The sequence below is a fragment of the Thermobia domestica genome, chromosome 5 (genome assembly GCF_964235325.1).
Source record: "Thermobia domestica chromosome 5, izTheDome1.hap1.1, whole genome shotgun sequence".
Taxonomy (NCBI): domain Eukaryota; kingdom Metazoa; phylum Arthropoda; class Insecta; order Zygentoma; family Lepismatidae; genus Thermobia; species Thermobia domestica.
Window position 1 is genome coordinate 120,459,220 of NC_137458.1, and position 12,438 is coordinate 120,471,657.

At 35.4% G+C, this 12,438-nt stretch overlaps 1 protein-coding gene across 2 annotated transcripts in view; it reads left to right on the forward strand.

The window, feature by feature from the left end:
- Window positions 1–12,438, forward strand: part of Delta (neurogenic locus protein delta) — a 430,997-nt gene that overhangs the window by 169,665 nt on the left and 248,894 nt on the right. The window contains exon 1 of one of the 2 annotated variants that reach the window (XM_081759001.1): window positions 354–372. The exons of the other annotated variant lie outside the window; for it this stretch is intronic. The gene's annotated coding sequence lies outside the window, so the exon portion shown is untranslated. Of the gene's footprint in view, window positions 1–353; window positions 373–12,438 lie in introns of those variants that run through there. 2 annotated transcript variants of the gene reach the window in all.

Sequence of the window (12,438 nt, forward strand, 5' to 3'; positions counted from 1 at the left end):
ATTTCCCTGTTAAACAAATATAGTTTTATTCAGAAAATGTGTGTTGGGTTAGGAAATTTTGGGAGGTCTGGACCCGGTGGCTCTCCCCGTAGTGCGCCAGTGGTGCTCACCATTCAACTTCAAGAACACTGGGTTATTCCTCAAGCCTGAGGTGCTTCCCAGACATTCGAGTGTAGAATTTTTAGAGATTTTTTTTTATTGTTGTTGTTTAAGTCATATTTTCTATATTTGTTTCTTACTCATTTAAAGTAAAGTTATGTATGTTATTTGTACTTTAAAACTATCCAATTTCTGTAATGCTTCGTCCTTATTTGAATATTTTTCTTTTTTCTTAACAGGTGATAATACTACTTTATACTTATGTTTCAGCTGGTAAGTTCTGCATCCTTTCTCTTCACATGCTTGTGCCGATAGTTATTATTATTATTATTATTATTATTATTATTATTATTATTATTATTATTATTATTATTATTATTATTATTATTATTATTATTTACTGTGTAATTTTGTATTATATCTTTGCTTGAATACATATTGTGGACTTCTTTAATTCATTTTGTTTAATTAATTTCTTATCTATCAATTTTCCAGATTATTTCCAGACACTATAAGACATAATGATGTCATTGTGATAATAGTTTATAAAGTAGAAAAGTATACTGAAAAGCATTTGATAGTACTGTGTGCGTCAAATGTGGGTCGAATGGCTAGTTTGCTTATGTTTGTTGAATGTGGTCTCGATTTTGATTCTTGTGGGAGTTGAAATGCTGACTTTATACCATCTAAGTCTATCTAGCTAACCACAACGGCTCATGAGCTGTAAAGTCATGGTGTTCGTATTTAGATACATAATAGGAAGTTCAAAATTGTGATATGTTACGTTTTATTGCTATTTTAAAAAACGTGAGAACAAGTGGTAAAATTAACTAACCGATTTTATATTCTTTCTTTCCTGTAACACTCTTAAGTCATTTTGTTTATACAATATGTCTTCAGCCTTTCCTATTCTTTTTAGAAAACAAAAAATCCTCTACAGAAAATTTACTGAATTAAAATAGCGTGTGTGTGACTAATGTAAATATAGGAAACAGAAAAAAGAAAGACATTCTGAAAATTCCCCAATGATTGAGTTGTCTAAGAATTAATGAAGCCAAGAGTTCTGGATGACATTTACGTGCAAAGTTGTCCATTTCGGAAGACTCTTAAGTTGCCGGAAATTGGGATAATTTCGCCTCTCCTGCCGAAGGAAATAAATCTATTCGAGCGGCCCTTCTTTTTTCCCCTTTCTTTTGATTTAGTTCCTGTGTGTGTCTCCCTCTATACTTTCCCAACGCAGGTGTTTTTTGCTTTTTCTCCCGAACTGCCGCTAGCTAGGGGTGTTTAGCTTCGCGAGTGCATAGATTAGGTCGAGGGAAATTTTACTTCCGGTGTTGTTGAGTTGAGCGCGCGCGGGTCTTTAACTAGGATCCGAACCAAGCCGAGAGGTTTTTTTTTTTTTTTTTTTTTTTGTTTGCAAAGAGGGATTGATTTGGTTATGAATTGAATTGTGCTATGCTGTTCTTGATAGAAAGGGAAGCGGAGGGGGAAATGTAAAATAGCGGGAAGAGAGGAGAAACTAAAGCCATTGCTGAAATCCAGATCTTCATTCAAGAATTTAAAAGAAAAGAATCTATAGTTTGTGCTTGGCGTGGAATGACGAATGAATGATATCTAGAGGAGAGCTGAAAGAGGATTTTGTAGTAGTAGTAAAAATTCTGAAGCCTTTACAGTATGCAGACGTGCTGCGTTGCCCACGTGAACGGATATTGAGGCTTGTTATTCAAGATACAAGATAGTCGAGCACGGCGCACGTGTTTCCGAAAGCATTCTAATATATCAAAATCCTATAAAAACAGATTCGCTGAGGAGCAGAACGGAAAAGAACATGTTGTAATCTCATTGTGTGTTATTTTATACTTACTCCTGTCACTATTTCGAGGTGGTCTGTGAAATATAGGCTGTATCGTTTTCTTGAAAAGGAGATTGTATTTCTTTTTTGCCGGTGTTGCTTTTCTTCATTTACGTGTTGCTGATCTGATGGATGTTGAAAGTAGTGAGGGAGATGCAAGAAGTAACTACTAAACTTTTTTTTTTAAGTTGTTGCGTAAGTTTGTTGCTTCTTAATCCTTGGTAGTACGCATTAAAAAGTCTCAAGTCTTATGTTTTGTGTATCAGTGTTGTTTTATTGATTAGACAGGGATGACATTAAAATATTTCGAGAAACGACATCAGTGATGACGAGAACGACACTGATTAGTGATACTAGTGGTGCAGATGATGGTGTATTAATAATAAACAAATAGTACATATATTCAAGGTTGTGCTCAAGAAAGAAATTGTTGCAGAGAAATTTATCTGTAAAAGCAACACTTTTTTTCTATAGATTTATAAAGACGTCCCACTGTTGTGCACCGAGGCTAATGAAAATAATGAATGAAATTACGAGAGCAGGAAAGTGGGAAGAAACGGAAGAATCCCGAGGAAATTCACGCATACGGTGTTTGTCCAGCAAAAAGTCCAATTGACGTGAGCTGTGGTCTAAGCGGCTAGCGTACGCGCCTTTGGCGTGGGAGACCCGGGTTCGATTCCTGGCGAGAGCTCATGTGGTTCGGATTCCAAGTTAATCAGTAGGTCCCTCTCATATAGCCTCGCTGATAAAAGGGGCGTTAAACTCACAATCAACTCAATCAACGTGAGCTGTGGTGGAACCAGGGACTTCACGCGGTAGAGGTGAATGCTCTGCCACTAAGCCATCGCTGCCTCTTATGTAGAGTCGAGTAAATATGTCCTTGGAGTAGAGTGACATCATATTATTCTTACTTTGCCGCGACGGCGCACAAATAGAAATACATTCTATCCTTATTCTTACTAGTATATAGAAGAACGTGTGTCCATGTCTTTGTGTCTGTCATTTGATTTTCACATAGATATGAGTCACCTAGAGTCAAAGAGTTTTGATCACAGATGGATCTTCACCAGCTCTAATCGCGTACGAAGCCGTTTTCCTATTTTCGACTCGAGGGGGGATTGGGGAAGTCAGACGTTTTGCAAATTCAAAAACGTATGGGATATTTCAGAAACCCTTAAGTTAGATAACCAACACCACTCCATTGTGTTGTGTGTTGCATAATATTCAGTCCATGTTAGGAAGGGCAAGTATACACTCCTACGAGGTAGAGGTCTGCATGGGCTTGGGCCGAGTCAGGCCTGCCCAATGATATTTATTGGACCGTTCTTTCTGAAGAACTTTTAAAGCATAACTTAAAAATTAAACCTCTAATTGCTGTAAACAAAAAAAAAAAAAAAAATACAAATTTGCGTTAATTATTAAGTTTCTGTAATTCGGGCTTATTTCGAGCTCATTTGATTATCAAACAAGCTCGAGCCGGGCTCGGGCCTAAATGCTAAAACATATTTCGGACTCGGGACTAGACTTAGATTATAAATTCACTGGCCGGGCCGGGGTTGAGCTAAAAATTCCGGCCCGTGCAGACCCCTATTGTGAGGTCTAGTTTCCCTTCATAGCCCAGCTACTGTCAATTTACAGAAGACGAAAGATTTTTTTTATAACATATTTTATAATTTTTCCATTGTTCCAATTTAATATCAATATTTTTATACTCGTATTTAAATAAGAGAATGAGTTGAAAGAAAAACATTAGCAACATTAAATCGGTTTTAAACACACTTCATTCGGAAGTTTCTGTTGTGACTTTGGTAAGTTAAAATTGAGCACATACTGGTATGTGAACTGTTGGATTTGTATTTTTGTATTCGTTAAAGCTTTCGGATCCATAGAGAATCGATAGTTACTGATGTGAGCCGTCGTTAAGAGCCTACAAAGTTACTGTTTACTTGGGCCTTTTTTTTTTTTTTTTTTTTTGCCAGGAGGTTGCCATGTAGTTGAAGAGAATAGAAATTGTCTTTTAAAATATAATTTTATCCATTGTATTTTTTTAAAAGAGGGATCTAACACATTTTCTTGAGTACAATCCTGCCTGTAATAGATAGATCAATTAGATTATTTACTAATTTGCTTATTTATTTACAGTGTTCTAGATACAATAGAAAGCTATTTTACTCACACATCAGAGACATTAAAAATTCAAATAGGAAGAAAGTCATCCAAGACTTACTATACGTATGAAAGGTACCATGCTGCTATTTTCTTCATGGCCTAGAGAAAAAGAACATGGAAAATGTTTCAGTGAGGATAGTCAATAATGGAGTTTGGTCTAGAGAAAAAGAGCATGGAAAATGTTTCAGTGAGGATAGTCAATAATGGAGTTTGGTCTAGAGAAAAAGAGCATGGAAAATGTTTCAGTGAGGATAGTTAATAATGGAGTTTGGTCTAGAGAAAAAGAGCATGGAAAATGTTTCAGTGAGGATAGTTAATAATGGAGTTTGGTCTAGAGAAAAAAGTGCATGGAAAATGTTTCAGTGAGGATAGTCAATAATGGAGTTTGGTCTAGAGAAAAAGAGCATGGAAAATGTTTCAGTGAGGATAGTCAATAATGGAGTTTGGTCTAGAGAAAAAGAGCATGGAAAATGTTTCAGTGAGGATAGTCAATAATGGAGTTTGGTCTAGAGAAAAAGAGCATGGAAAGTGTTTCAGTGAGGATAGTCAATAATGGAGTTTGGTCTAGAGAAAAAGAGCATGGAAAATGTTTCAGTGAGGATAGTCAATAATGGAGTTTGGTCTAGAGAAAAAGAGCATGGAAAGTGTTTCAGTGAGGATAGTCAATAATGGAGTTTGGTCTAGAGAAAAAGAGCATGGAAAATGTTTCAGTGAGGATAGTCAATAATGGAGTTTGGTCTAGAGAAAAAGAGCATGGAAAATGTTTCAGTGAGGATAGTCAATAATGGAGTTTGGTCTAGAGAAAAAGAGCATGGAAAATGTTTCAGTGAGGATAGTCAATAATGGAGTTTGGTCTAGAGAAAAAGAGCATGGAAAATGTTTCAGTGAGGATAGTCAATAATGGAGTTTGGTCTAGAGAAAAAGAGCATGGAAAATGTTTCAGTGAGGATAGTTAATAATGGAGTTTGGTCTAGAGAAAAAAGAGCATGGAAAATGTTTCAGTGAGGATAGTCAATAATGGAGTTTGGTCTAGAGAAAAAGAGCATGGAAAATGTTTCAGTGAGGATAGTCAATAATGGAGTTTGGTCTAGAGAAAAAGAGCATGGAAAATGTTTCAGTGAGGATAGTCAATAATGGAGTTTGGTCTAGAGAAAAAGAGCATGGAAAATGTTTCAGTGAGGATAGTCAATAATGGAGTTTGGTCTAGAGAAAAAGAGCATGGAAAATGTTTCAGTGAGAATAGTCAATAATGGAGTTTGAACATGGGACCTCCAGGTCGCTAAGTGAGAAGCTAATGAGTGGTCCTTATTTTTCGACTTTGAAGTCTTTTTTTTTTTTATCTCACCTTCTAAAATGGTTTCATATCAGACCAAAGTATACCATGAGATAAGTCGACTAAATTGGGCAATGTTAAATGGTGGCACCAACGACCTCAAGTTTTCAATTCATTTACAATTAACAATATGAGGCAAAGGTACTTTGCAAGTTTAGAACGGTTGTTGCGAGTGACACGTTTTGGAGTGCTTTTTATCACAAACACACATCTGATGTTATTTCCAACTTACTTCTATTCATTTAATAGTTACCTTCATAATATATGTTTATTAACTTTCAGTTGTCTGTCCAAGTTTAGAAGGTACCTTTGTATACATATATAGTATGTATAAATGTTGGGATCATAGTGAAAAACTCTAAATCAATGCTAATAATAATAAAATATGAACATTCTTACTTGGCAGTGGAGAGGTTCTATATCTAAATTCCATGGTCGACAATCCATTCTGAAATGTTCCATGGTCTTTTTCTCTAGACCATGAGAAACATATCACGATGGTACCTTTCATACATCTGTCTGGATGATTTTTTTTCCTTTTTTAATTTCTAATGCCTCCGATGTTTGAGTAAAATAGCTGTCCGCTGTAATTAGAACATTGTAAATAAAGAAGCAAATTGGTAAATAATCTAATTGATTTATCTATTATACACAGTGTCGTATTCAAGAGAATGTAAGAATTCGACATCCCTTTTTTAAAAATCACAATTTTGCATAGTTGACCATTTTACACTTATACAAAATACTGAAAGAACTGGCAATTCAGTTCAAGCTATTTAAAATAGTGTATAATTTTGAGGTTCCAGCAATGGTGGCGTTACAATTAGGCCTACAGATTTGCTGGCTTGCAAGAAAAAATCTGGAAATAGTTATTAACTTATTTGGATTATTCTTTTAATGCCATTTTTTGTAAGTGCAAAGCAGCTTGGTTTTCTATTGTAAATATTATTTTTATTATTCATTAAGTTTTAAAAAGTAGGGATCTGTAATGAAGATTCATTCATTAAACAGTATTTAACGTCTATTTTCAGAATCGAGGTTATATGAGAGAGATCCCACAGTTTGAAGTGGGATTCAAACGATTACTCGGATGTTTATTCGTGACTGTTTAGGAATACCGTGAATACAAAAACCGTAATTATCTTTTAATATATGGCGTAGATAATTACTTTATGTATCATATATTCCTTCGATAAAAATATTCTTGACTTCTAATAGTACCAAAAAGTCTCGTTATCCTCCCACATTCTCATTCTATCAATTCTTGTATGATCATTCATTTTCATTAATCGCCGAACTTTTTTAGCTTAAATGGCATAACATGGACATTGAAACTAGAAATGTAAATTCATTTCATCTCATAAAATTTGGTTTGGAAACTCAATCTGACTGTCTCTCTGCATCTCAGCAACTAGGTTTAAATATCTCCTTTTTTGTTTTCTTGTTTACTAAATTTTGCCACCAAATTTCCCTGGATTCGGGAAATTTCCCTTAAGCTATGAGCATTTTGAGGAATAACCAGAGACTTCTTTGAATTGGTCACATTGCAAAGGAAAGACATATCGAATAAAAAATAACACGCTTCTTGATTGTTTCATTTCACTATTAACAACATCCGTCCGCAACAATGACAATATAAAATATATTACTTAATTATAAATACACATACAATTCTTCTTTATGTTTATAAGAAATACGGAAGTGTGTTATCTGCTTTTTAAAAAAAAGCTTCGGTTTCATTTTTATACACACGTATTGATATTCCATAGGCAAAGTAATGGTAGAAGGGATGTTACCCGCAGCTATTTGGTCTAGTGACGCCACGCTCACTATTACTACCATCTGCCCTCTACAATTCCCTTCCCGCGCTTTTAATGTTATCAGAAAGGGACGCGTGCTCTCCCTTTTTATAGATATAAGCATTACCCCCTCCCCCATTCCCTTCCATTCTGAGTGTATTTTTTTTTTCGGCCACCTGTCTATCTACCATTTAGTCATGCGTCTGATACATGTTCTATTATACACTAAGTACTGACTGCTATTATTCGTAGCCAAGCGATGAAAAAATACCTATTCCTTCGTCACTCCCCCCTTCTTTTACTATTATCATTGTTATCAACTATAGCACAGGTTCTTGACAGTAGGTACGTAATAACTTGTGTGCATTCGCACACGTGGCTCTTACACACATTTTCTAGAATATCTCTGGTAGTTTTATAATTCTCTTGTTGAATAGAGTCAAAAGCTTTGGTTAAGTCCATCAAAGCTCATAACAAAAAAGCAATTGCGCATTTAGGCAAACGTAAATAAAGATTTAATAATTAAATCTTAAAAATTTGGTAAGAATGTTCTGCGAACCACAATATTCTTGTTCCTTTGCAAAGCAAATTCGTATTTTTTTTTTTAATGTGATAATTCCAATATACTTATATTAGTTTTCAAGGAAGAAAGTACTCATTAGTTCTTAATGACTGAAGGCAATTAAGAATATTTTATCTAACCGTTTCTGACTCACAACACACTCCACTGAATACTCACAACATTACGACACATTTGTTCGACATAATAATAATAATAATAATAATAATAATAATAATAATAATAATAATAATAATAATAATAATAATAATAATAATAATAATAATATAACTTATAGTAATGTAAGCCTATAAAATTCTATAGACTCTTTGACTATTACACTATGTGATACTGAGCATTGTTGCTGCCACTGGAGGCGCTGAATGGTATAGTCTGTCTTAATACTTATTTTAACTAATAGTTAAATGCTTTGTGATTTTTGAGATTCTCAACTATTAGGTGTAATACGAAAATCTTTTGTGTTTTAATTTTTTCTATATGTTTCTGGTACTAATGTTCAATCTAAAAAGACCACATGAACAGACCTCGAAGAACACTTGAGATCCGCGGGCCACAGTTTAAGAAAAGCTGGTTTTAGAGCATTCCATGAACTTTCCAGGCCTTTATTTATGCTCTCTTACTTTGTATCTCAATAAATAATCAAGGATATAACATTTAGGGCTGAAACTTTTTTTGCTAATATTACTTTACTTTACAGCATTACTTCTTGGTTTATAAATTAATTTTAACAGATTGATCGCCTGTGTATTACAGTACACGGCGTGTTCTGCCTACGCTTCGTGTATTATTTCTGGGGCCGCGGTTGCTCAGCGGTAGAGCGTTCACCTCTGGTGCTTGGGGTCCCGGGTTCGATCCCAGCCCCCGCCAAGTGGACTTTGTGGTGGACAAACACCGTGTGCGTGGGTTTTCTCGGGGTTCTCCCGTTTCCTCCCACTTTCTTCATTCCACCATTTCATTCATTACTCATCATCATCGTCTCCTTTAGCCTAACCGGCATAATCGTGGGACGTAAAACTAAAGATTTCATTTCAATTTTCGTGTATCATTTCTGATACACAACAAAAGTTCTTTTCGTTGCCACGTGTATGCGATCTGATACACATGCTGGTATATTTAACACATCTGACCTGTAGTTAGGGCGCTGGAAAATCATATTGCAGCAGTAACTCTGGCGCAGTTGAATACTTTTCTTTAATTCGGTATTTCGCCTACACTTCGTGTATCGTTTCTGATACACATCAACTTGGCGCTGACAGTAAAATTTACAAAAAATACTCTGTCGATCAACGTGTTAAGTTGTGCGATCTGTTTTATATGAAATACCAGTCTAATAACAGTAGTATATTACTTTTTATATATAAAATTGGAACTACACGTAGCAAATTAAATTCCCCAATATTATTAGTGTGAAAGGGAGAAATGTCCAAAGAGGATCGATATATATATATATATATATATATATATATATATATATATATATATATATATATATATATATATATATATATATATATATATATATATATATATATATATCGATCCTCTTTGGACATTTCTATATATATATTTCACAGAACAGAATAAAATAATCGTTCTACAATTGGCGCATGCCCAGAAAGTTTTCTTGAGAGGGGATCGAGCTTTTGAGGGTCCAATATTACAAATACTAAGTCTATATAGTATTGAACGGGTATTATTGTGCACCTGAAAAGGCAATAAGTAATTGTCAATGATAGGACTAGATTGTTTTTTATAAGAGAAAGAGTACAGATGAAGTGTAAGATCAAATTTTCATGCTATCAGTCATTTCTCTGTTAAACAAGTAAAGTTTTATTGAGAAAGTGTACGAATGTATATTGAGTTACCAAGTTTTGGACGAGGGTCCGGACCCTCTAGACCCTCGTGCGTGTGGCCCTGGTCTATAGTTTAATGGTAACGATGTCATATGTCAAGATGAAACTGATACCAAGTTATACTCTCATTCAGCTTTTTATTATGACACTAGTAAGATGAAAGCACACAGAGCATGATTAATGAAATAAAAAACTATGATTCACTCTTAAACTTTTTTGTTGTTGTTGTTTAAGTATAAAATATTATCGGAAGATAGGACATATTTGTGTATAAGTCGAAAGATTACTCCAAGTTGAATAAAATGTGATGGTTGATGGAAAACTCTTATGTGTAGTTTTCGAAAAAATGAGACAAACGAATTTTTATGACGCCAAATAAGTATGTTGTTCGTTGCCAATAATAATTGATCGTTTTTTTTATTCTGTTAGAACAGATTGTTTTCTTATTTGTGTAGCGTATGTGTAAAAATTACACTGTTAGCTAATAGATTATATCTATTGTTTGTTTCTATTTTCCTAACGATCACACACATACTCCTAACGGTGACACTTATCTTGGTCTTCCATAATTTCATGTTTGACAATTTGTGGAAAGCTTTCGTGAAGTTTGTATTTTGAAATGGGAAAATCTTTCTGTTTAACATTCCACGATTCTCCTCTTTAAGTTAAGGAAGACAAGCAAATAATGGTGGAATGAGAATGTGGGAGAAAACGGTAGTACCGTGAGAAAACTCACGGACACGATGTTGTCCACCACAAACTTACTTGTCCGGGAATCGACCCAGGGACCGCAACGTACTTGAGGTTAGCGCTCTACCACTGAGCCTCCGAGCTTCTCTCTTATATGAAATGGGTAACAATGACATATTCGTTTCTATTTTTCACACAATTAATGTTTTCCAAAATTTAATAATACTCTCCTGTCTAATGTACCCTCGGTACTGAAAGAGAGTTTGAAATATAATCAAGTAACCAACTGAGCACAATTATCAAAAAAAAAAAAAAAGTATTAATGATACGAAAAAGTGAATATGTATAACAAAAATAGCTTAGACCGTGATATTTAAGCAAAATTCTTTCAGCTTGTACAGCTTATTGTCGCTGTGCTTGAAAAAGTACAAAATGCAAGGAACACAAACAATACGCTCAAAAAATAAAACAAGGGAAACACAGTCGGGAACCGAACCCAGAAGATTTGCAAAGCTGTGGAACACAGCTTCTGTTACCCAGCTGAGTCTGTCCCTGACCGTGCTCAGTTATCAAATATTGTGATCTTTATTCTTTACACGGTGTTTTAGATTCCGCCAGTAATACCGAAAAAGCAAGTACCACATGCACATACACCTAGAGTGAAACTACGTATAAGTTTCCGTATGTTTACGCTTCGAGTTATTAATTACAGCGATTCCTTTCCAACACATGAGAACGATGATTTGCAGCCATAAACATTTAAGGAACCAATTCTTTTATTGTCTCGATCATCTCATATGGGTTAATTCTACGGTGATAATCTAGTCTCAAATAAGTAACAATTTTCAAACTTCGAGTTCTGCTAGGAACGTCTGCTATACCATATTTGTCACCATGACAAGATTTCAATTCTTCTTTCTTCATAATTCAAAGTTTAGTTTCGTTATCATTGACGGTTAAAAGAATATATTGGATGGGATAGTAAGGGGACATTCTTATCCTAGTACTATTTAAAGCAATCTTATCAAAGGGTGGGATCTCCCCTTGTTTTCAACTGCTCACACTCCATGACAGTAACATTGTTCGCTAGCATGGGTTCTGACCTACTACTTCCCTTGTGCTCTTAACTGCCTGGCACCCGGTGGGCTGTTTCCTTGTAGAGATAAAAAGTAACAAGGGTCTGACGGTTGCTGAGTTCTCCAGGTGAGGGTACTGTTATCATCGCACCTTTAACTTATACACGCTGCACGTACATCAAACCAATTAGATATACTTACTTGTATTCCATGCGAACTGTTACAAGTCCATGCGAACAGGATGTGTCCAAAATTGTCACTGATGTTCCAAAATTTAACAGTTGTCAAATTAGAAATTGGGCCTTGGAGCCACAGTAGCTCAGTAGTAGAGTGCTCACCTCTTCGGTCCCCCAGATATCCCTCAAGCTTAGTAAATGAGCGCGAGTCTTGTAAGTAGCGAGTGAGCCAGAAGCTGGGTCCTAGCAAGCGTTAGCACGAAGGAGGAGAGTGCTTGATAGTGAGTCCAAGTTCTTCCTGAGCGCGAGCACAATGAGGTTACCGAGCATGAGACAGAGATAGCTCGAGCATTTATTGAGAATAAGCCCAAGCTCGATGGAGTGCGAGTCTGAGCTAGCGTGAGCCTCATAGCTCCATTTTGAACACACTGAACCCGAGCCCGCTTGCGGTGAGAAAGCTTCAATTAGAAAATAGCCATATCTTGCGGTCTTTAGTCCGATCCCAAGGCATTTGAGTTTGTTGTGGTCAACATCTTGTCCCTCGAGCTTCCTTAGGATTCTTTTTCCTCTCACATTTTCATTCTACCAACTCATTTATAATCATTCACTTTCCTTAATCGTCTGTCCCCTTTAGCCTATAGGGTATAAGGGTATTTCATTTTATTTGAAATTTGGACCTCTCTATGTCAACATAATGTCAAATGTCCATATATTGTCCTTTATATTTATTTCCGGAGTTTTTCCATTCCGTAGTTGCATAGAAACACTTAATGTAGATTTTTTCTAAAAAAAAGAGTATTTTACATTATCT